The sequence below is a fragment of the Bactrocera tryoni genome, chromosome 1 (assembly GCF_016617805.1).
Source record: "Bactrocera tryoni isolate S06 chromosome 1, CSIRO_BtryS06_freeze2, whole genome shotgun sequence".
NCBI lineage: Eukaryota > Metazoa > Arthropoda > Insecta > Diptera > Tephritidae > Bactrocera > Bactrocera tryoni.
The window spans coordinates 48171749-48198641 of record NC_052499.1 but is presented as its reverse complement, the minus strand read 5'-3'; the positions used below and the strand labels follow the sequence as shown (position 1 = coordinate 48198641).

At 36.0% G+C, this 26893-nt stretch overlaps 1 protein-coding gene across 1 annotated transcript in view; it reads right to left on the bottom strand.

Annotated features, from left to right (window-relative positions):
- The window catches only part of LOC120772266, a 188275-nt gene that overhangs the window by 69354 nt on the left and 92028 nt on the right, over positions 1-26893 (bottom strand). The gene's annotated exons all lie outside the window — the stretch shown is intronic.

The window sequence follows — 26893 nt, the reverse complement described above, 5'->3', positions numbered from 1 at the left end:
AAATATCAGTAGGAAATGTCTGCACGAAGTTGCGTTGCAGCGAGACGTTCAATTCTTTATTCGATTTTACGCTGGTCAGCCAGCGGCGTTCTCGACGCTGCGCGCTTTCGAAATGACTATGCATATTTGCGCCGACGGCGGTGGCGGTGGCGTCTTCATTGTGATGGTTATTGCATTTTCAGGCGCGTCGTGACACTTATTTTAAATTGCTTCCAAAGCTGCAGGGGCACACACAATAAATGGACGTGTTGTTGTTTAGATCAATGAAAAATGCTTAGAAAAAATTATACTTGAAATATATGGCACTAGAGAGACCAGTTTTATTTAAGGGGTTATATGTACCTACTTGCAAGTCAGAAAAATTGCATTTTTTTTATTTTTTATTAATTAATTTATTTTATTTATTTATTGTTTTTGTTTTTTGGATATGCATTTTAAGAATAAGTAAATAAATATTTACAGAATTTAATGGAATTTAAAAATCGGTGACCCATTTTGAAAAATTATGGTTACTTTTGAGCCCGTATTGGATCTTCGGGAGCACCTCCTAAAAAATGTGTTTGGCGGTGAGCAAGATTTTATCTATTTACAATGGGTTGTCAAAAAAGTCTTGCGGTATTTTTTATTGATTTTTCTTTATTGAAATTGAAATGAATTTTTGATGACTCATGCCCAGCTCTTGACCAATGCTACGGCTGCTACTATGCCGGTCTCTTTCGACCAATTCAGCGATTTTATCGCAATTTTCGACGACAGGCCTTCCGGAGCGTGGCATCTTCGACCACCTCTACACCAGAACGAAAACGTTGAAACCATCGTTGTGCGGTGCGACTTGAGATGCATTTTTGCCTTTATCGTAGTAAAACTGTAAAATATGACGTATTTTCTCTTTATTTTGCTCCATGTTTGCGACGCTATAACTCACGAACGACGCGCGTTAGCGCGTGAAATGAGCTTTCCAAAAAGGTATAGCATGACCCGATGCGACGAATAAAACTAGAACTACGCGCTTTCAGCGCCAACTAGCGAAAATACCGCAAGACTTTTTTGACAAACAATATATATGTACATATGTACACAGTTCAACTTCCATAACTGGAACTTTTATTATTTGAAGATCTCTATAACTCGAACGCTTGAATTCGCAATAAAAGTCAAATTTCTTTCAAGTTTCTCTACATAACTCGAAGTCCTGTTGTGGATTATGATGATTCGAGTTAGATAAGTTCAGCTGTATATAAAATGCTTGGATTCCTATCCTATGGTTGACGGTGTTGAAACTTAAGGTATTTCCCTGTTTTTGATTCTTGCAAGTTGCAAGAGTGTAAAATGTTCGGTTGCACCCGAAACGATATATCTTCCTTAGTGGTTTAAAATGCGCTGGTATCTACGAAACTATTTGCCAGTTCAACTTCAACAAAACTCTTTGTTCGGATCATATTTTCAGCTTAAATTTTCTGACTAAAAAAATCTACAAGAATTTGGTGGATTAAAGCAATAGACGATTAGTTATTGATCACTGCAGTTTCGATGCAGCGGTCCCCAAATTACAAATCCGAACTCTAAATTTAGTGTTTTCAATGGTATTATTACTGAATTGAAAAATTCACAAAAATTACTCGAAGAAACAAGTCCTTTGACTTTTGAGCGTCTTAAAGCATTTAGGAAGTGTCTTGAAATCGTAGAAAACTTGTAACTCACGACGATACTTTCGAATCCGTGAAGTTATCTCGAAATCCATCAATCGATTTAATAATGCATTTCTTCTTCGCACGAGACTTCTAAAAAAGACTCAAAGCATACCCTAGTATCGGTTGCAGGGTTTGTGCCATTTCTCGACTGAGAAAAATAAAAAAAATACACTTTTGGGGGTCAAATCCAACAAGATCTATTACTACAACAATTACGGCAGTGAATTTCAAATAGTGTTCATTTTGATAGAACCACGAGGTTGGTACAACTTACATTACAGTAGGACTTGGCGGTTCAAAAGGTAGACTAGTTTAACTTGAAAGACTTGAAAATCTATTGGATTTTCAAAGTTTTCAAAAAAGGATCGTGCATGGACCACAATTTTGTTGCAAAGTCGACTGTCTGACTAACGCATCATCTTTCTTTAGAACGTTGGTTTACATGCTTTTTGCAAGTATTATTATGTTCCAATTGATCAGAGGGAAGAGACATCTTTTCCACCTTGGTCAGGTTCGAGGCCGACTTAAGACCTCTGCCGTGCTGTGGGTCTGGCACCCAGCCGCGGTGCGACTCCACACTGAACTGAATTTTCAATTCTAAGTGCTTTTAGTTTTAAACTGCAGACACCACGAATATCCGCAAAGAGCCAAACCCAATGAGCAGATTTGAGCGAACTCCAAGGATTAACTACGCCCCATGGTACCAGACTTACGTCTCCGCTCAGACCTTGTAACTTTTGCTACTACCAGTTGAGCGCTCATCAAACTCAATGACTGGTGACATTTGTCGCTTGACAATCAAATGTCTTTTAATTAGAAGGAATCTCATTCAAAGTGTATAATAGCACTTCAAGCTGAGTATTATAGCACTCTTTCTGACAAGACTTTGCTGAAATTTCGAGGCAAGCCAAATGACAGACATATTGGATTTTAGTCACCTCTTACGACAGGCATATCTTACCGCGGGTAAGTATACTAGTAACAGTAAACTGGCGATATCGGGTTAGAGATGTTTGAGGACTTTGACGAAATAATCGTGTTTTTATGTAATTTTTGCTAGAAAATTAAAACGCCGTTGGTCTCTTACAATTTGCTGAGGGCTCTTTGGGTGGTAACAAATAATTTTCGTTCGCTTAAAAACTGCTCTAGACTCAATAAAATCAACCCGTATGCCACACTAACACAATCCGCAATAAATTTATCTATGGTCTATAATTTTCAAATAGTAAAGAACTTGTTATATTTATTTGTGAAAAAGAAAGTCCGATAATATGCTCAGTTATTCTTTTATTTATCGAGATATGGCGACTACTGGTGTGTATACGCCTGTGTACTACCCAAAATAGCCTATTTTAGTGATTCAACTTGTACTTGTACTTGCGTCTATGACTAATGAACATTCAAGAGCTTAAGTTTTGATTTATATTTCTTGCGAATTTTTAGCAATAATTTTTGTCACGTTTTTGTTATCTTAATTGGAAATTGTATATGGCTCAGCGGTAGACAATGGCAAAGGTAAAACAGACAAAAATACGTATGCATATGAAGTAGCCGCTCTTTTCATAATAAATTGTATTAAAAATTAAAAAATGACATATAGATACTCATATTCCATTACAAAAAAAACTATGAAACCAGGATTTCTCACGCCCACACATGTCACGTTAGGAACATAGACAAAAGCTGGGTCGCGGGAATAACACCACACCTCACAAAATCAGGCTAAAGATTTTGACGATCGGCAGCCACCTTTGAATGCGAACAAAACATACAACAAACATAAGCACATACGAAAAAATAAGGTTTTTAAAATTGATTGATTTCATAAATTTCAAGATATCACCGCCGTCCCACCGTCCGCCCGTTGGTAAGTTTATTAGAACGTGTCAAGCGCATATGCGCCGCGTCGAACGTGCTTTGATTTATCGTCGCCAATTGCTTCGGCCACATCAGTGAGAAATAAAAATTAGCGCCCACCGACGAACAGTCGCTGGCCGCCAGCAGCTTGAAGCGTCGTCGTCGAAAAGGGTGTGTTATTTCAATACGCTGCGCGTTGCATAAGCCAAACAGGCGCTAAACGCTGATATCAAATATCACAATTGATGGGCTTTTAATGTGATAAAAGTAATTAAAAGTTATATTTTGAGCGTAGAGACGTGCGAAGCATGCGTATTGCCACTTTTCGTTTAAGCAAATCGTACAGTGGTGTTAATATGAGTGTGTTGTTGTAGTGGTAATGAAAATGTACAAACACATATGAATATAAATATGTATGTATATTATTTATATTATTTCTATTCGACTTCCTTTACGAATAGTTTTCTTAATTCGCAGAATTTCTGAGCGCTTCAAATATATTCCACGGAAATGACAGAATTGGGCTCGTAAGCTTGTGAGCCGGTGTCTAGACGTTCTCACGCCAGTTTAGATGAGCGCTTCCGAGAAGTCATAAATGGAGAAGCGCTTACGGCACACACATACATATTTATGACTACACAGACAACCTTTAAACAATCGGCAATCAATTAGATATTAATTGATACGAGTGGACGGACAATTGGTGGGAATAATTGAAATTATGGCAGAAAAGGAAATGAAATATAAAAAAAGCGAAAAATATTTATTATTATTTAGAGCAATGACCAAAAGTGGTTACATAAAAACATAGATGAGCATATTTGTATACCTTTTTTCCAACCGTGAATGACTTATATTATTATTAGCGAGTTTAGTTCGGTTTAGAAACAATAAAAAAGCAGATATAATACTTATATACACAATTTCTGTCTCCCTCTCACAGTTTGCAAACATAATGCTCATGCACTGTTCCATCCAACTAAAGATCGTTCGATCGACTTGAACTTTTCAAGTCAACTTCCTAGATATATTTGAGAAATAATGATTGAAAGTTTTTCCAAAAAATGTCTAATAATAATTTCGGGTTTTCAAGACAGTCTAAAGTTTTAACTATTACGCAAAAAACCTTTTATTCTGGTAAGTCACCTTTTTGCAACAAATCAAAATTTTGACTAGTGCTCCCATCCTTATCTTTATTCAACTATTGTTATTAGATGGTTTTAGTTTACGGATTTGACTTAGTTTTAAGCAGAAAAATGTTATATCTGACACTGAGATACCTTATTTTTGAAGGCCGTACTGGAGATCGGCTATGGGATCAACGATATTCCAAATTTTTGAAAATGAATTTGGGATTATTGAAGTAGCTGAAATTTTGTATCATAATATTATTATTAAATATATAGCCTTTTCGAACAAAAATTTACGAAAAAAAATTTTCTGACATCCAAGTGGTTATAACCTCCCAAAAGAAAGTAGGTTTCAGAAGACTATAACAGCGAAATTGAGTACCATATATTAGCAAAAATTAGTTATCTACATTATTTGCATGTAAAAGTCGTTGCTTTGGGCCTGTGTGTCTTACTTTTTCATAAAATTTAAAAAATATTACGGCCTGGTGATTTAAATTGAGGTTTCCAATAACAACCAGTCTTTAACAGCGTATGAGTTTTACTCCAACTCCAGCATCAAATAAACTCTATCCGACGTCCGCTGGTAGTTTAAGAAGTGTGTAAAGACCTCTATAGGGGCCATCACCTAATTATCGTGAAATACTATTTATTAATTGTAGAAAGGTAGATTCATTTCTTATGATCACTTTAGGTGCTCGACTTCGCTAAATACGCATTTGTATTAGAAAAAGCACCTGAATGTAGGCAACAACTAATTATTTGTAGGTGTGCGACTTTGCTAATTACGTATTACGTTTAGAAAAAGCGCTTGAATGTAGACAACAACTAATTATTTATAGTTGTCAATTTCTTTTTTACTCAACTTTGATCTCTAGTCGCAAAGAGAACATATGAATTACACTTTATATTGTGAAAAAATGTTGAAGAGGTAATTAAGATGTGAATTTGAAAATAAAATCAAATGAATATTAATACAATTGATGGTCGAATGCAAACACTTGCATACTGTCATGAAATATAATGGATTATAAACACACATCGAGGCGAAGCTTGTTAACTCCCAGGTATAGCTGAAATGTGCTTGAGGAAAATCTTGCAAAAGTAAAAAATTTGCTCCCATACATATTTCGAATGGAATTTGAAATCATTTACAAACCACTTTGCACTCAAACACACTCAGCGATTTGGCGTCAGTAGCAGTGACGAAAAGTGCGAAAAAATTCGGTAGACGGCCACACCGACTGCACGTAAGCCACTCGGAATTTGTAATTGTTGAAAATGGCCTCAACAATTTTTACCATCTAGAAAGTGACCTTACATGTGCGCGCCAATGAAAAAACAATATGGCAAACCATATTTGTTTGATATTGATCATAGTGAACGATAATTGATTGAGAAAAAGTCGAATTGAGGAAAAAATTAAATACAACAAGTCATAATTAGCGCACAATGTGCAAACACTGAGTGACACATTTGCGCTCATTTTTTATGCCATTTTTATTTATATTTCCTCGCTACTTATTTGACGCCACACAACAACACCACTTTGATTGATTTACTTTAATGAACAGCAAAAATGTCGCAGTTTAACGAGCACACGAACCAACAAACACACACACACATGGCTCGCGCGCCTGGGACCAGCGCACAACGTGTCGAACATTCAACACTGATCACTCACTGATCGTGGAACGCTGATCGCCGCAGATCACACACTAACCGAACTCGATAGTGATCGCTATGTGTGCGTCGAGGCTGACGGCGAACGCCACCGATGAGCCGCTGATCAGATCAGCGCAGCCTATTGAGAGCACAGTGTGTTTGCCATTTAAGGCCGGAAAATTGGGTCGTTTCATTTGCTGCTGTGACTATTTATTAAAAGGCGCTACTTTATATGCCATAAAGCGACTTTAAAATTGCAGACAATTAAAAACTCGGCAACATTTTCATGTCTAATAAGTAAAGAGCCTAGAAAAAAACCTTGAAAAGTGCCAACAAAGCATAGAGCAAAGAAAAATGTGGAAAACGGTTGAAGAAAAAGGCGCATTGATGCCGAGTCGTTGGTGAAACATTTTTCCCGTTTCTGCTCTTTTTCTGTGTGGCATTTCCTTGCAGTGCCATTAAATGGAGCGGAGTAGTGTAATGCATGTGGCAAGTAGCTGTGCAGCTGACGAAGCAGGATAATTAAATCTGGAGAGATAAAAAGACCTAACGAGACGCTGACGTTGCTATTGTTGCAAGGTGCGTGTAATTTAATTTGCCACAAAAATTATGTTGCCACTTTTAAATGCGTTTATAAAAATATCAAAATAACTATGCACCAGCAACAAAACCAACAAAGGCAACGTAAACGCCTCAAATGTGTTTGTGTTGCAAGTATGAATTGCAAGTTGAATGTTGCGTGCTGATTTGCTGTGGGTTAACACAATTGCGTGCCACTTTGGTGGCTTTGCGGCAAGTCGAACCAAACAATGCCAACCACAAATGCTAAATACAAAGCCAAGCGGCAATCGCCAATAGCCAAAGTCAATGTTGTTATTGTTGTATTTTTTTTTTTTCATTTAATACTCGAACGCATTTCTTTGCTGCTTTCAATAAGATTTATTAAATAAATATGTATTATTATTGCTTTTATTTAAAGCTCCTCGCATGTGGAGCGCATGCAACAAAAGCAAAAGCCATTTTTTTTTTTGCGAAAAAACTTCGAAATCTTTACAGCCAGCAAGCCGTGCTGCGTGCGCTGCCTGGCATTTTATTGTCTACTTAGTCAGGAGGCACTCAGTCGCTTATCACGTGACGGTAAATTTAACGGCAAATCACTGCATTTTTCTGTCATTTCTCTTTCTCTCTTTGCGGCTCTTTCGTCTTTCGGCCGTTGGCTGGCTAACAAGCGTGCTCGAAAGTTTAAATAGGCAAATGGCTTAAAGATATAAATCATCTTGACAAATTATCCGCAGGCAACATTAATAATAGGCAAAATGAGTGGAAAATTGTTATGCACGCGCATCGGCTGACTGCAATTGACCAGTGAACGTTGAAGTGAATGCGATGTGCTATTGATAAAAGCGCAGCCGAAAAGCGAGCGCAAACGATTTGCTAAAAGATTCTGAGAAGAAAGAGTCATTTGCGTTGAATATTTAAAATATAATGTTATAAGCTTGCAGAGAGAAAGAATTATAGAATAACAGTGACCCATATTTTTGATCTTACTAGAAATATACTTGTTGGAAATTTTTTGGCAATTTTTCATGGGGGTCTTATTTTACGTGACGGGTCCCGAAACCAGCGCTTAACCCTGTGGAGTGGATGTTTCGCCTTCTCACTTAAGTTTAACGGATGTTCTTTGGCTGTCCAGAGGATACTTGGTCAAAGACCGGAAGTCTAGAGCTGCTTGAACCAGATGTAAAAGAATCGTTTCTGGCCACTCCCAAGTGAATTGCGATCAGAGAACTTTCCTCACTTGCGTGAACTTCTACACATGACTTCATCCTCCGTAAGCGGTTTCTACGCCAGTAAAGAAGAAGCAGAAGAAGAAATATACTAACATATGCCTTCTAACTGTATATAGCCCCTTAAACAATAATCCATGCAAAATTTTGTAATTTTGATATCTCGCGAACTCACAAACTACATAGAACGATGAATCGAAGCAGTAATACCCCCTTAATGTCAGCACTGAAATGACTTTAACAAAAAAAAAAATTCGACAAGAGATACTATATATTCAATACATAAATACAAGATATGCACATGTGAAACCCGACTACTATTTTTGAAGGCTAAGCTAAGACAACTACCACGAAAAATAAAAACAAGTCAATAAAACTCAGTTACGTAATTATTTAAATAAAAAAATAACTATGAAAGATCACTACAATATCGTATTTATGAAATATGAACTTGTGAAACAATACCACCATTTTTTAAAGGCTTAGTAAAGACAACTACCATAGAAAATAATCGTAAATTTATATGCCTTAGTTATGAAATGGCGAGAGATACTGAATGGATACGAAATATGAACTTGTGAAACATTCAAGCCGCACACTGATATACAATTTAAACTCATGCGAGTGTTCAAGACTCGATGAACTAAAACCGAAGAACCAAAGTAGGGAAAGACGGAGCAATAAACTGTGAAAATTATGTAGTCCATATTTTGGGTAGCATATGGCATAAATTTCATGGAACACCCTAAAAAAGTTGGGTGGAGGGAATAAAATAGAGATATCGGAACGTTTGAAAGATAAAATCCTGGAAAAACGACGCCACTTGAGGAAGGAGAAAGTGCGGCTTTAAAACCGCGCTACACATCAGCGGAAATATAAGCGACATTTTTTCGAATGAAGCAATAAATTGTTTAACAATCAATTATGTACGACGGATCCGACCACCACTAACTTGTTCCTGTTCTCAGACCTCAAAAGAAGAAATTCTGCGACAATCAAGAGACAATGGTCCAAAGTGAAGCTGAACTATAAAATTGGTATCGAAACTGATGAAAATATTAAACAAGTGAAAGATATGGTGCTTGGAAAACGTGAGGCAAGTGTTAGAAAGATTCGAGTTCGTTCGAATGATTTTGGTGGATATTTTGGGTATAAAACGCGTTCTTGTTCGACTCGTTCAGATAAAGTTGAATTGTTAAAAAAAAAGTCTCTTGGGACTTGCTTGATTGTGCGAATTCCGTTTCCACATTTATGTAGACCATTATAGCAATCGATGAGACTTGGGTTTATGAGTTTGACATGCAAACAAGTCAACAACCATCGGAGGAATGGAGAAAACTAGCCAAAACCAAAAAACCACGACAAAGTCGCTCAAAATTAAGATGATGCTCATTGTATTTTTTTTTTATAATCGAGGTTTGGTAATAATTTGTGCTCTCAATATACATATGTACTTATGTATTTTTGGAACAAAATTTTATAATGTGAAATATCTAGAACACAAAAATTCTCCACAAACAAAACGTAAAGTTAATGCAACATTTTAAACAATGCATCAGTCAGTAAAGGAAATCGTCGATATGAAATTGGCTGTAAAATACGATCTCCAAATATTTGTGCAGAATACAACGATCTAGAGCGAAATGTGAAGATTTTTCATGCTAAAACAGTCACTGAACTGAGAATTTCAAACATACTTCAATTGATATTTCATTGTTACGAAAATTGTTGAAACTACATAAGAGAATTTGAATAAGAGAAGTAATTCATATGATAAAAATCTTGTTTCTATGATATTTTTAGTACCATACTAGAAACAATAACAATGATTAACATATTTTTCTAAACAATAAGGAGCATAATTGAACCCCTGCGCAATTAAATGTATAAATCTTCATAAATATGTTCATATTTAAAAAAATCAAAGAGAATAAAAAATAGAATATAAAAAATATACAATGAAATAAAAATCAAATAAATAAAGCAAAAACAAAAAAAAAAACAAGAAAAAACATTAACTTCGGCTGCACTGAAGCAAATATACCCTTCACAGGTGCATTTCTCTAAGTAACTATGTGTTCAGTTTATATGGCAGCTATGTATATGCTATAGTGAGCCGATCTGAACAATTTTTTCGGAGATTATATTATTATCTTAGAAAATAACCTGTGCCAACTTTTGTGAAGATACCACGTCAAATGCGAAAGTTTTCCATACAAGTCCTTGATTCCGATCGTTCGGTTTGTATGGCAGTTATATGCTATAGTGAGCCGATCTGAACAATTTCTTCGGAGGTTACATTGTTGCCTTAGAAAATAATCCAACCAAATTTCGTGAACATATCTTGTCAGATGCGAAAGTTTTCCATACAAGTCCTTGATTCCGATCGTTCGGTTTGTATGGCAGCTATATGTTATAGTGGTCCGATATCGACAGTTCCGACAAACGAGCAGCTTCTTGCAGAGAAAATGACGTTTGCAAAATTTCAAAACGATATCTTACAAGCTGAGGGACTAGTTCGTATATATACAGATATGCACAGACAGACAGACGGACATGGCTAAATCGACTCAGCTCAACATACTGATCATTAATATATATACTTTATAGAGTCTCCGACGCTTCCTACTGGGTGTTACCAACCTCGGTGCAAACTTAATATACCCTGTTCAGGGTATAAATATCAAACAAAAGCTGACCTAAAGCAGAACCAATGAGTTACAATTTAAAACGAGTTTGCCAAACACGGCGCAAGCGGGCACACACGCTGAGCGCGCTGATGACGATGTGTTAATTGGTGCGAAAAGAGAACCGAAACAAAGCGGTCAAGATGTCTGCAGGGCGCAAAACGCAAATAAACACACACACACACAAGAAATATATACGTACATAAAAAGCAACAACATTTGAATAGGTTACGCTGATAACCGTTATAATTGCTCATGCCATAGCTGGTATCTATTACAAAAATTGAAAATTTTTTATGAGCTAAGCGGCATTTTTCTAACTCGAAATATTTCTGCAATCACGGCTAGGCCATACAACATTTCACGCTCAACGCTTAGCGCTCAGCGCTCGACAGGTGCCATTGCCCCATTGCCTTTTGCCGCCAACTGGTCGCTGTTTACAGTTGCCTGTACCCATTTATGCATTTCACCATCCGGTTTAGAAGTCTCGTGCGCTTGATCGACGGACTTTTGCTGCTACCATGCAGGCAGGCAGGTGTGTATGCGTGCATACACATAAATAAAATATATGTATATTTGGAATATTAAATCATTTGCTTTGGAGGAAATGAAAAAGGTCATAAGTGTTGCAAATAATAAGCGTCCAAGCAGTAGCGATCTTCAGCAGCGTGTGGAAATAGCATAATACATACATCCACACATATGTATATGGTATATAAATGGGTATCTAAATTAAAGTCCATATATTAGATAAATGAGGTTAGTACAGAGGAGCAACTGATTCGAGACTTATTAAAAGAAGAGTTAAATTTGGCGAATTTTCGAAAAACTCTTTTCTTTGTGTCTGCAGAATTGATTTATCACTGCGTCTGCATCATCGCATGTCATGCCTGAAGACCGCTCTACCCACATACATATATGTATGTATGAATATACTCCTCTTTAGCCGGTACTTCAAGCGTCATGCTTGGTCGAGAGCAGCGATAGCCACCGCTCCAACTTTTTGGTGTACCACTCTTTGCCAGTCATTTGGTTAGTGGTCGGCGCTACACGTCGCGTACATTTTTTGTTGTTGTTGCTGCTGTTTTTATCGCTTGGCGCATTCTCAGCGCTCCTCTTCGTCTTTTTTTGTTGGATTACTAGCATATCTGAATGCGTCTTTTTGATTTAAGCCGCCAATGCCACTACTGTGACTGCATTTGTAGTTGCTGCAGCCAGCATCAAACCCACAAAGGCAAAAACAACAAAAGCGTTTAGCCATACCAACGCGTAACTGGAGGTGCGCACAGCTGCCACAGCCACAACTACAACAGGCAACTGTTGCGACAAAATGCAATCACAACAGCAGCAACAAATGAAAACAACAACAACAACATATACCAGAAAAAACTACAACAACAAATATAATAAAAACAGCAATTACAACAACAACAAATATGATAAAAATAAAAATTACAACAACAACAAATATAATAAAAACAACAATTACAACAACAACAAATATAATAAAAACAACAACAACGAAAACTACAATACTAACAAAAACAACTAAAATAACACCAATAACAACAACAAAGTAAAAAACGCGTTTGCCTGTTGAACGTCCGCGTGCTGCTGCTGCTGCACGCTACCTTGCCACATAGCGGTGCAACTTTTTCTTTTCGCCGTCTGCAACAAGTAGCAACAGACGCACACAAGTACATATGTATGTATGTATGTACGTATCCAAAAAAGCAACAAAACAAGTAGCAAGTTGTCGGCTTATGCGCCAAGCAACCAAGCTCCGCTCCCAACCAACCAGCCAGCGTGCCAGCGTGTGTTCCCCGTCAATTGGCCCGGTCAGGCGTCATCGACATCGCCAACATTTTTGTCAACAGCAATGTTAACGTTTCTGTCTGTCAAAGCCAAAATGGCAATTGATTATCATCACAAGTTTGCTGCTGGAAAAAATTGGCTGTTAGGGAAACAACTTTTATTTCCACGCTTTTATTTGGCCGTTTTGTTAAGAGAGTATGTTTTTCGGTAGACAAAAGACAAAAAAAAAAACTCCGATAGCGTTGTGTTAAGTCGAAAATACTTTCTACGAAGAAATTACAGCAAGATTAATACGAAATATGAACTTGTGAAACACTAAAGAAAAGGCATACACACACATTCTATTAAATAGGTATTCTAGTCTAGGAATAAAAAACATCGAACGAAACCGAAACATTAGACGCGTTTTTCTCGAAACTGTCTTTTTCAAAACAAAACGATTTCTCAGTTTCTACAGAATAGATAAACTTGAAATTTTTAGAGAGTTTTCTTTATAGACTTGTCATGTCTTGCACTATCCACATTAACAAATATCAATGTTTACTATTTTATTAAAATTCGGAACAGTAAAAAAAAAATATACCAAATTTATTTTTTTTTTTTTTTGTTTTTGTCAGGGAGTCGTCATTTCGTGGAAAAAAAATTGTTTCAACATTTGCGAAGAAGACATTATAACAATGAAACAGCAATGAAATGATTTAAATTAAGAAACAAAACCGAGAAGCTCCAATATATCAATGCAAAATATGAACTTGTGAAACGCGACTACTATTTTGAAAGCTTAGCTAAGACAGCTACCAGAAAAATATATACAATTCTATAAAACTCAGCTATGTTATTATTTAAATAAAAAATATTTACGAAAGAGCAGTACAATATGGGATCAATAGAAAATATGAACCTGTGAAACATTACCACCATTTAAAAAAAACTTAGCAAAGACAACTACCATAAAAAATAATCATAAATTTATATATGGTTTAAATAAAAAAATATCTACAGATTTCGTATCGATGCGGTATCTTTTGTAGATATTTTTTTATTTAAACCATATATAAATTTATGATTTTTTTTATGGTAGTTGCCTTTGCTAAGTTTTTTCAAAATGGTGGTACTGTTTTCCAAGTTCATAGCTGAGTTTTATAGAATTGTATATATTTTTCTGTTAGGTGTCTTTTAAGCTTGTGAAACACGCTTACCTTTTTTTTAAAGGCTTTTCAGAGACATTTACTAGGAAATTAAAAAAAAAAATCTATTAATTTCAGCGGTGTAATAGTTTACATAAAAATTACATATAAAAGAAAGCACATTTAGATATACCCTGTTCACATTTAGTCATCCACACTAGCCACTGAGTAACACATTGGCATGAAATAATTTTCTTTTCCAACACTCTCGATTACTTCTACTTGAATTTTTAGTCATTTCCTGTTTAAAGTAAATGAAAATAAATTTTGTTTTGATGAATGCAACAGATTCATCAGCAACATAGCGGTAATGGACAGTGAGCGACAGCAAGCAACGGCCGTTAAAAAGCCAAAACCAACAACAAGAAATGCATCTTCATTGTGCAGGCATACATTAAACGAGGCGGAAGAGGAGACATTCCACACATTCACAACAGTGGAAATTACATTCACTACCCAGTAGAGAGAAAATTGAGGCAGACAGAAACAATTTAAGATGGAAAATGTTTGTGTTATTAAAAGTTAAAATTCTTATACTTTTAATATGGTGAAAATACGTTTAGATGAAACTAAAAATGCCGAAATGGTAGATTTTTTAACAGAACAAAGTCGTCAAAAAATAAAAAAAAAAAATATGAAAAAAGTCTTGAAGAATCCCCCACTATTCCTGGCCATCTTTTGTTAGCGATTAGTAACATGGTATTATTAATAATACAAAACAATTTTTGCGGGTGAAGTTTTATGGTAGTCTCCTTTTTGGGCCTTATATTGTCCAATTCAACCAATTTCAATTAAAGTCAAAATTTAAACTAATGGTCATGTTTTCGACTCGCCAGACATTGGAGAGTAGCGAAACGAAGAATTAATACGAGTTGTTTAAACAAATCGACAGCATTAGCGAAACATGTCCTCTGACGCATGCTTCTTTCTTTGTTTGAGTGAGAAATTCTTCTTTCCGCAAGAAGAAGCATTTTAATAACTTCTTAATTTCGAACCTTATGTTTTCTTTGAGCCACTATAATTTATATCAATATAAAAATGTGTAATTTTTGAACATAATTTGCCACAAGAGTCATTCAGAATGGTAAAACTTGTCCAAAAATGTGTAAAATGTCTCTGGTAGCGTTGAAGATAGCGGTTATTTATTTTGAATGATCTTGACAACCGCTCAAAGACAGCGAGCAGAAAAATGCTGAATCGATAACGACTTGTACTTTTGCTCCGCTTTATTGCCAAAATACTACTATGAGCAAAAAATAGTAAGACTTTGCTCATAATTTTACAATTCTTAATTTATTCCTCAAAATCTGTGTCGCCTCGCTCAAAGTAATCCCTTGGCCCGAATACACTTGTGCCAATGATTTTCCCAGTCCTAGAAACAGTTTTCAAAGTCAATTTCAGGAGTATTGAAGCCTACTTGACGCGTAGCCATTCCCGTTTAATGTTTTCAATTTACTCAAAACGCTTTCCCCGTGTAGCGTTTCTTTTCAATTTGCTGAATAGCCAGAAGTCATACGGAGCTAAATCAGTCGAATACGATAGTTGCGGCACGATATTGTTTGTGATTTGGTGAAGAATCAATGCAGTATGTGACGGTGCATTAACGTGCTGCAAAAGCCAAGACTTGTCAGCCCATAATTCCGGCCTCTTTTTACGAATAGCTTCACTGAGACGACGCATAACACTAAAACAGTATTCCTTGTTGACAGTTTGACCAGTCGGAAATAAGTCAGAGTGCACAACACCTCCATAATCGAAGAAAACTGTCAACATAACCTTGATTTTTGACCTACTTTGACGTGTTTTTTCGACTTCCGCCAGCCTTTGCCACGATATTCGCCCGTTAGATCGTCTGTTTCCGAGTCGTAAGCATAGATCCAAGACTTAACGCCAGTAGTAATACGTTTCATGAAAATCTGGTAGTCGAAAAGCACTGCTTCACAAACGTTAATGCGAGGCTGTTTTTCGAAAAAATTTGTGCCTTCACTTTTCTTACGTCCAAATTACCTTTCTAAATGGTTTTCACTGCTCTTTCCGATATGCCAACGATGACAGTAGGATCTCTGACTGTTAATCGTCGATACTCAAGCAACAATTCCTTTATTTTATTGAGGTTGATTTATAAAACATACTTGCTCCCGACAAAAAATTATCACCGAAGACCTTCTCCAACATTCTGAACGTTTTGGTTTACAAAATTTAATGGAAATTTCTTGTTGAATAAGCTCACTCATCTCAATAATCGCCGAATGCTACAAAAAGTGCAAAATCAGATCAGACAAGCGTTTACTAAGACTAATGATTATTTTGATGTGACATAAGTATGTATGGCACAGATGTCACTGACAGTCATACCAACCTAGAAAAATAATATTTCGACGAAAGAGTTTTTGTGCGAAATTTAAATCAAAAAGTCTTACTATTTTTTGCCCACAGTAGTATTTTCATGTAAATGCAACAGCAAAATCATTGGAAGAGAAAAATATTTAAAGAAAAATTACAAATTTCCACTTCGAAGGAAGCACTCGCTTACTGGTAACAAAATCACCAGAAACTCGCCACTTGCAAGTCTTAAGATCTCTGCGCCGCATTACCAGCAGACCAAATGCATGTGAAGCATAAATATTTATGCATGTGATATCATATACACATGTATACATCATACACAAATGCATAACGCACACATGTTCGGCATGCAAAGCAGCTTGCCTGGTTATTGTTGTTGTAGTTAATGTGTTGCCATTACAATTGTTATTGTAGAACATTTGTTTGCGTTGCGTATCCAATTACAAATTCATTCATAAAAATTCTGACACGCTGAGAAAAAACAGACAGCGACAACGGCGGCTGCAGTGCAACAACAACAACAACAATAACAACAACAACAACAATACCAACAACAACAACAATAACAACAACAACAAATGGCGGCAACCACGCTACAAAGTTAAACTTAATTTAGTGATATTAAAAAGGGCAGAGGCTGAAGAGTTGTGCGATTGCAGCAACATGCCTAAGTGCACAGTTGTAGAAACAACAAAAACAAATACAGCAAAAAAGCACTTTGCTTTATTGTTTTAATGTGTTTTTCTATTATTATTTGTATCTGCTCCGTCGCCAAGTTTGTCATGCTCCGAGCACAAAAAATGCTACATTTTATTGCCGCGATTTGTAAGCGCTTGCTGGATTTTGTCAAAGCGTTTTGTAAGCTTTTTATTGTAATTTGTTGTTGTTGCCGTGGTTTGTTTTTATTATCTACAATTTGTTGTTGCAGTTTTCGCAGGCTGCACCCATTCTAGCGCATTTGAAATGTGTCACTGCGACGTTTGTTGCGTATATTCAATTCGTGTGCTTGTTGTTGTTGTTTTGTGTATTTTTTCTGCGACTTCTCCAACTTTGTGCTTCATTTTACGAGCATTTATTTGTATCATTCTTTTTACTTGAGTTTGTTTTTGTTAGTGCATGCAGCAGTTATTGCCCGCCTGTTGCACATATTTGTTGTTGCCGTTGCTGTTGTTGTTGGTGTTGGTGTAACGTGCAATTGTAATGGATCGCTGCGGCGCGTACGTGTCGCTATGCGGCGACGGCGCCATCTAGGACGAATGCTGTCAACATCGACATCAATGATGGCAACGACAACAACAACAACAACAATGACAACAATAGCACTAGCAACAACGCCAACAACCACAACTGCATTAGTAATGACAACTTACAAACAAAAAGCACACATTTTTTGTGGCTGCTCCCAAAATGCTAGCAACAACAACAATATCGTATTATTTTCAGCAAAATTTCTCATTGCATTTCGGTACGTTTCATTTGTTTGACATAGTTAGGTCTGCCCTGCTGGCTGGTACAACTGATTTTTGTGGAAAAAAAACATAACCTCAAAGCAGGGCGCGTCGTCTATGTGCTCATGCAAATGTTTTGAAATCGAGGCAAAATAGATAAAAATGAAGTAAACAATAAAATATTGCAATAAAAGGGCAACTAGCGAGACTTTGGGAATCACTTTATAATGAAATACTGAATTTATTGCGCTTTGCGTAGGTTTTGAAACACATTGCATACAGTATGTGTAGTGCAACATGTTGCGCAACACAACACTGGCAACATGTTGCTGCAAAGTTAGCAAGTTGCACAGAAGACTTGAGTGATAAATGCTTGACAAAAAAAGTACAAAAAGTATGAGTATGTATAGTGCAACATGTTGCGCAACATGCTATGGGAAGAACATGGTGTCAAAAGACTGAATTTATCACGTTTTGAGTTGGTTTTAAAACACAAAGTTTCTATAGTGCAAAATGTTGCGCAGCACAACACTGGCAACTTGCCAAAAGTCAGAGAGTTAAGTCAGAGAGTTGCACAGAACAGACGAGTCATAAATGCTTGGCAAAAAATATAAAAAATAAGTTTCGTTTTTGAATATACTTATTCAAAGTAGCATGTTGATGGAAGAGATTGAAGATTTGTAATTAAAAAATAATAATTTCAAATAAATATGGCTTGAGACATTGTATAGTACTAGTACTCGCATCAAAATTGAAATGGTCTGTTACAACAAATACTTCTTAATATTTGATAATGAAACATTGTTGCTTTTGTTTTGTATGCTTTAGCAACATGTTGCGCAACATTGATTTTTTTTGTATGCTTCAGAAACATGCTGCGCAACATTTATTAGATTTTAGTATGCGTTTGCAACATGTTGCGCATATTTATCAGATTTTTGTATGCTTTAGCAACATGTTGCGCAACATTTATCAGATTTTTGTATGCTTTAGCAACATGTTGCGTAACATTAATTCAATTTTGTATGCTTTCGCAACATGCTGCGCAACATTTATTAAATTTTTTGTATGCTTTAACAACATGTTGCGCAACATTTATTAAATTTTTTGTATGCTTCAGGAACATGTTGTGCAACACTGATTAATTTTTTTGTATGCTTTAGCAACATGTTGTGTAACATGTCACATAAATCATTCTGTTAAGGTATTTACTTATTTTCACAAAAAAAAAACAAAAAAGGAAACAGCCATTTTGCATTTTTTACGAAGAAAAACAATTCTTTAACATCAACATAAGCAATTTGATTTTAAAAATTCTAAAGTACAGCTTGTGCAACAATGTTGCAGAGCTACAAGTTGCTGCAACATATGTACAATATGAACAAGCATTAACTTGTATTTGCTTCTACCTATACTACATACTGGTATACTGTACTTTCTGAGGCTTTAACCAGCAACATGTTGCGCAACATTATTTCAGTTAATTGTTATATTACAAGAATGTACAATTAAATTAACCACATTTTGCGTATTAAAATTGCTAAAAACAAGAAAAAACGTTAACTTCGTTTCTATGAAGCTATAAAGCCCTCCACAGTTGGCTTTCTCATACCATGGAAGGGTAAAAAAAAACATCTTTAACATGTTATTGATCAGCAACAGCAACACTTAATATCACACACAGACAATAACAAACCACCGAAATTTCATCATTGCGTGTTGGTGACTGCATCTTCACGGCTGGGTTAATGTCATCTGTGCATAAAATATTTTCGACAACAAGAACAAGACAACAACAGTACAATTGCAACCGCTGCAATGTCGCATGACAAAAAAAAATACAAGACAATGTCATTGAACTTGTTGCAGCAGCCGCCTAAAGCCAATGACAGCCGCCACTGGCATCCGCGATTGAGGGAGCGGCCACGTAGCGGCACAACAACTGGCTGTTCGCCTTCGTCGCTGTCAACCAGCAGCAGCACAACCACTTTGGCGCATCTTTATCAATTTTGTCAGCCTTGAATTGTGTGACGTGACTCCACATCGAACGATATTGCCGCCAACTATGGATGATGGGCCGTCAATAGACTGCCGCACGACTCGCAAACAACAATAATAATAAGCGTAAGTAAATATGCATAAGTATGATATCGTAATATACTACATATTCTGTGAGTGGCGACTTTCGCTCTATTTTCAGTGAAAATCAGTTTGGCTGCACTCCGCGTTCATAGCGTTGTCCTCTTTATAGCTCACGATTGCACAGTGAATATTAAATATTTAATGCGTTGTACATGCAGATATAGTGCAATGGACATGAAATTGGTCAGCGCACGCTTTCGACTGTCTATAAAATTTAAGGATTTTAAGTTTTCATTGCGACATTTCAATTGATGGGAAAGTTGCCAGGGTAGTTGGTGGCTTGCAGCAAAAAAACATTTTTTTTTTAATTAAATGAAAAAAATAGAAATTCTCAGCTACTATAGTCTCACAGCCAATGTTTCTTAATCTATACTAATACTATATTAATACATACAATATTCTCAATGTACTGAGAATTGGGGAGAAGAAAATGTTAATAGATTTTGAACAGCATTAATTCAGGAAAAAAAAAATTGGCTGGGGAAAATACCTAGAATATTCCGTGTAGCTAAACAAAAGACTCCCAACACTTTATATGTCAAGAACTTCTATTATCGAAATAGCAGATTTTACCAGCGCTTAAAAAACCTTGAAATTTTTGTCTGGCGATTTTTACGATGAAACCATTTGTTTGAAATTTTGTGTTTCCAGTGGAATCCCAGCCAAAAAAAACTGTTGAAAATGTTGCAAAACTGTCCTAGGGAGTCTACATTATTAAGAGCACAAGTATTTGAGTGGCACAAAACATCCATGCAGGTCGTGAAGACATCGAAAACTTGTTTAATGCAAATCATTCTCCCACTTCTGTGAATGACGATAACAGCGGAAAAGTTTAAGAAACAGAAATCATCTTGCTGGCATCACGAGCGATCAGCCGAAAGAGATAAAAACAAAATCTGGAGAAGGCACGAGATACCATCACAGCTGCAAATATTGGCCTAGGCACCTATTTTCAGTCAAATTTGTTCAGATGGTAAATCGTTCTTTGATTGACTACGTACCTTTTGGTCGAAAGCCATCATAGACGATTATAAAAAGTATATGAAAAATAGACATACTTGTATTGGCCCAGACGCCTATTTTTAGTAATTTTTCAGTCCGGGTCAAATTTGATCAGATGATAAATAATTCTTTGATTGATTGCAGACCTTTTGGTCGAAAGCCATCACAGACGATTATAAAAAGTATATGGAAAATAGACATACTTTTATTGGTTCGGACGCCTATTTTTAGTAATTTTTCAGTCCGGGTCAAATTTGATCAGATGATAAATAATTCTTTGATTGCTTCCAGACCTTTTGGTCGAAAGCCATCCTAGACGATTATAAAAAGTATATGAAAAATAGACATACTTGTATTGGCCCAGACGCCTATTTTTAGTAGTTTTTCAGTCCGGGTCAAATTTGATCAGACGATAAATTGTTCTTTGATGAATCGCAGACCTTTTTTTCGAAAGGCATAACAGCCGATTATAAAAAGTATATGGAAAATAGACATTCTTGTATTGACCCAGTCACATAGTTACACTCATTTCAATCTAGGTCAAATTTGATCAGACGGTAAATCGTTCTTTGATGGATTCCACACCTGTTTGCCGAAAGCCATTACAGCCGATCATTATAAGAAGTATATGGAAAATAAACATATTTGTATTGGCTGAAGTGCCTATTTTCAGTAAGTTTTCACTCCGGGTCAAATTTGATCAGATGGTAAATCGTTCATTAATCTATGACGACTTATGCCTCCTTCCGAAATTTTTTGTATACGCTAAATAAAACTTGGGACTATACATGTGCAATCTACCGGAAGGTAAGAGAGGTGTTATCAACCTCAAAATCTAAGCAAGCTTTTCTTGACAATGAAAATATATATATAAAAATTAATATTAACAATTAATCGATTAATATTTAATCGACTTTTTTCTAGTCAAAGAGAGAAAGCTGGACCGAAAACTTGGTCTGTTCTAATGCCTTCGGGTTAAACTACATGTGAGATCTATTTTCTTCAGCGTCAAAACGTACTGTAGGAGGCAACAATATTTACAAAAAAGCGTGGAGTGGACCTCATATGCAAGGACGGGCCAGCATAGACCGATCTGGACTTACAGTCAGTAACCTCTTATGATCCAAGCTCATTCAACGGTTTCAGTTTTCAGAGTTACATAGAAAGCCATTAGGCGCAGTGTATTTTAGTGACAAACCCTGATAAAAAAAATAAAGGGGCAAAATTTTCATAATCTGTATTTATATAATTTTTAGTTTATGTTTTTAAATAAAGGTGAAATAACTAAGTAATGTGATGAGATTTCAATTCAAATGGTGGTCATTTTCCTCTTAGTTTAGCTACTATAATGCAATATACGAAAACAAATCATTAAACTAATGTAATTCAATCGTTTTAGAGACAATTTTTCAGATTCATATGTAAAAACGAAATAACAAAAACCAAAAAAAAAAAAAACAGTTAAAAAACTCAAGTTGCACAAACACTTTGTATCAACATCTCAATGAAACGCTAAGCTATGTAATAGCTTTATACGGTTACTATGTAATTCCAGTTGTAAGGTCTGCGCAACAATACAAACATTGTCTAGATCTGCTTTCAAGCTGTTACACTTATATTATTCATTCTTTTCAAATGCAAATTTGGAATTTTCTTTGCAAACGTAAATGAACTTTCAAAATTCGCTCGCTAAGCGCTTCATTTCTTGCTAAACAATATGCTGAATGATAACGGTAAATCTTTCTATTTTTGATTGCGAACAAATTGCTTTTACTTTGTTCGATTCTTCTTCAGCTTAAACGACTTCCGTGATTTTATGACACTTTTGACGGCGTTAAGCGGAACTGCGGCGAGCGTAAATGAACGCTTGGCGCTTAACCGACCAAACCAATCTTTCACACGCACACACCAGCTTTTGGGTGATTATTTATCTACGCGCTGACCTTTGCAACATGCGGATGACTTTTACAGCCGACCAAAACAAAAACAAAACAATCTTCAACATCATCTTCATAATATTTATACAGTTAGATGTTAGTATTGTCTATTGTTATGCTTTTGTGGAAGACCCCCGTAAGTGTTCATGTGTGTGTGTGTGTGTGTGTGTTTGTTCGAAAGCAAATTGCTTCATGCGTTCACATGTTTCGGCAACAATAACTTAAACCCCACCAAAAATGAAAAATGACCGAATAACAATGCACGCACTCACTCACTTTCTATTGCACACGCAAACACACATACATATATAACTACGTATGTATGTAGCCCCAAAATAGCATAGCCCGCGTCTGCCTTAGCCGCTTACGTTGATTAAGGGAAGATATGCACGCCAATTATTTGGCTTTGGTCATCGGTTTCTTTTTTCTTCCACAATGGCGAGAATTCTCAAAGTGTTGGCAACAACAACACAACATTTTATAAGGTTTAGGTGCGTTATGGTTTGATTTTGCTTGTTGATTACCGTGTGACTGCAGGAAAAGTTTATAACTCACACATGCATACTTATTTAGCGCAGGTGCACGAAAACGGATGTAAGTACGACACGGCGCATACGTAATATTTGAAGTACTCAGTTTTCAAGCTTCTTCGAAGCTGCAATTCTCTTCACAGCTGCATTTTTATAGCATAAAATAGTATAAAAAATTCATTATTCTGATTTTGAACGGTCAGTTTGAGAGGCAGCTATAAGCTATAGCGGCTCGGTTTAGACAATATGTTTGGAAATTGTAGCCATGTCTTGGATAATCGACGCCAAATTTCGCGACGATACCTTCACAAATAAAAATTTTTCATACAAAGACCTCAATTGGAGCGTTCAGTTTTTATGACGGTTACATGCCATACTGATCCGATCTGAGCAATTCGTGTGGAGATTATATATTTAAATTAAAAAAGTTTCCTTACAAGAATGAGTGATTAGTGTATATGACAGCTATGTGTTATAGTTAACCGATCTGAACAATTTCATCAGAGAATGTGCCGTTGCTTTAGAAAATAATACAAGCCAACTTGCGTAAAAATATCTTATCAAATAAAAACAGTTTTCATACAAAGACGTGATTTTGATCGCTGAGTTTGTATGACAGCTGTATGCTTTGGTGGTCCGAGCTGAACAATATGTTCGGAGACTTTCGCACCATCTTGGGCAATAATTCATTCCAAATTCCCTGAAGATAACATGTAAAATAAAAAAAGTTTTCCTTACAAGAACTTGTTTTTGAACAGTCAGTTTGTATAGCAGGTATACCTTATAGTAGACCGATCTAAGCAATATATTGGGATATTGTTACGTTACTTTGGACAACAATCTATGCGAAGTTTCGTGAAGATAACTTGACAAATAAACAAATTTTTCATACAAGAATTTGATTTGGATCGGTCAGTTTGTATGGCAGCTATATGCTATAATTATCCGATATTGGCGTTATCGACACATAAGAAGCTTTTTCGAAAGTAAACACCATGTGCAAAATTTCGGATCCATATCTCAAAAACTGAGGGACTAGTTCCGGTATTTACAGACAGTTGGATATGGATAATCGATTATGATGAGCCTAATCATCGATCATACCACGTTTCCTTTTGGAATGATTCACAATCCAACAAAATGGCGCTTATTTGAATGGATATCGATTTCCTTCTGCTTTTGCAACTTATTAAAATATCTAACGTTGTTTCGTTGAAATTTCTTCTTGCTTATTCATTTCAAAAATGTATTTATCTAGCAGAAAACAAAAAGGCAATATAAAGCTTAACATCATAATGCCAAGTTGAACAATTACATTGAAATTATCATTTCATTTTCATTTCGTTCAATGGCGAATACGCATGCCACAGATGCATAAACAAACATATGTATTACCATAAAGGCATTCACCAATCAGCCAAACAAGGTGTGTGTTAAGTTTTTTAAATGAAAATTTCAAAATATTTTCATTAAACGCTGGCAGCTTTGGTGCCTTTGTTCGCGGCTGCTGGACGTTGCTGTTAATGTTTTCACAAGCACTTAATGATTTCATATGCATGTATGTATGTACATACGTGTGTGCGTATATCAAGCCTATGTCAATAAACGCTTTTGTTAATAATAATAAAAAATTCAGTTGATAAACAAAATGCTGAATTCATTTGAAGTGTTAATAAATGGAATGCCTGCCGCATGTTGCACATACAAACGTACTATATATACTTACAAACAAACAGATATAAGCATCCGTGGTGATTTGGGCATAACTCACCTTTTGGATCTCCACAAACATTGCTAAATACAATGGCATAGTTAACGGTTTCTAATTGTTTATTGGCTTATGAAGCGTCGTTACAGTTATTTTCATTAAAACAGTTGGTAATTAGCCATGTTAAGCGTCGCTTTGTTGGTGTGCAATATGTCTAACTCAGTTGTTGTTGCTTGGTTGCATAATCGAAAGCATCGTTTCATCATTACTCATGTGAGAAAGTGATTATAAAATGTTTACATTTTTAAAAACGCCAAAAAACATATTCGTGTACATTTCTAGATATGTGTGTATGTATGCTTGAACTTCGACTAATGAGCTGAATGCTGCGTCTTATTACTACGTGTGCTGGATAATGAACCCCCTTAATGAGATGATTTCGCAATAGTTTTGGGTTTTCTTTAGCAGATTTGTGGTTTTTTGGCAGCGTGATGAGCTTGGACAAAGGCAGGCAGTAATCTCTTCATGAATTGTTGGCGCTGTAGACTATATATGTGTTAAAGACAAACAGTTACATATGTCAAAAGTAGCACAAAACCATTCACAAACATACATATGTAAATTATGCTTATGTTGCCAGTGATGTAATAAGAGTTTTAAAAATGTGTGCAACTTTCTATGGTAAAAGACACATTTATAGCCCAGATATTATCACATCAGCAATAAAAATGAAAGTAAACGCAAATTTAAAGATTTTTTTTTAATTAGAAAGCATTGTAGAGGTACGAACTAAGAAGAAACTCAGCAATATGCCATTCCCCCGACAGTTGGGTCTACGTGACCAAAACGGACACGGAGTTTTATCCGGCCAAGGACTGCCAAATCAGCAGTACTCCTCCGACTTGTTTCAGGCTCGCTTTCTTGTGTTACAACAACAACAACCCAATATTTCCATAACTATCAGAATGACATAACCGGAACAAAATTCGATACATATGGGGGATGGAATGTTGAATGGTTGAAATTTATTATTTTTTGAGAGAAGAGAGCTGATATGGTGCTCAAAATATCAAAAATTGTGTAAAAAATATCTATTCGAACTAGAGCTTCTAGCTAAGTTACAATATTTAGGTAAAAAAATATTTTATGAACAAGTATTCGAACTTTAATTGGGACCACTGACACACATTATCCCCAACAAACATTGTTTCAGAAGTAAAATTTGCGCCTGGTAATTGTGGAATCGCTGGATACTGTAAGAATTGCAAGAGAGGGCACATCATAAGTTGATTGAGAACGTGTGGCATTTCCACTATTCCCTTGGCTTAGCGCTAGAAGACCAAGTTTGACGCGAATGCTAGTCAACAATCAGATTCCGAAATACTTCTGAATTAGACTTGAATGCCGGAGGCCCATTGACATGCTTCCTCTCAGCGAGGTTCTACATCACGCAGTTGTAGAACTTTTTAAGTGTGTTTCTCTATGAGTCTAAACATTTTAAGAGGATCTCGCCAAGGACCTGTATTTGTTACTGTTTAAGTTGAACACGGTTCTCTCTGTAGCGCGAAACAGCCTCGAAAACCTAATTCAACCTAAAATGTGCGTCCTCAACTAGCCTGGAATATAATATTTCTAAATATATTAAGACACAAAAATATGCCTGGAATAAGAAGGTAAATTGTGTTAAGTCCGTTTTGATAAAAAACCCATTATTCAAGATGTCTGTCTCTAAAATTGAGCAAAACATTTGAAAATAATTACTATCCAAAGTACAGTCCATGAGCCACTTCAACAAAACATATAATATTATATGTAACATTTACATATTACTGTATTACTTGCATAATTTTGAAAGGTCTGGACTTGACCCATATGGGGAATATGTAAAAAATATACATTCTCTTAAACAATTATGAAAATAAAACCATATTGCGCAGAAAAATACATTATCTTTAAGCCTT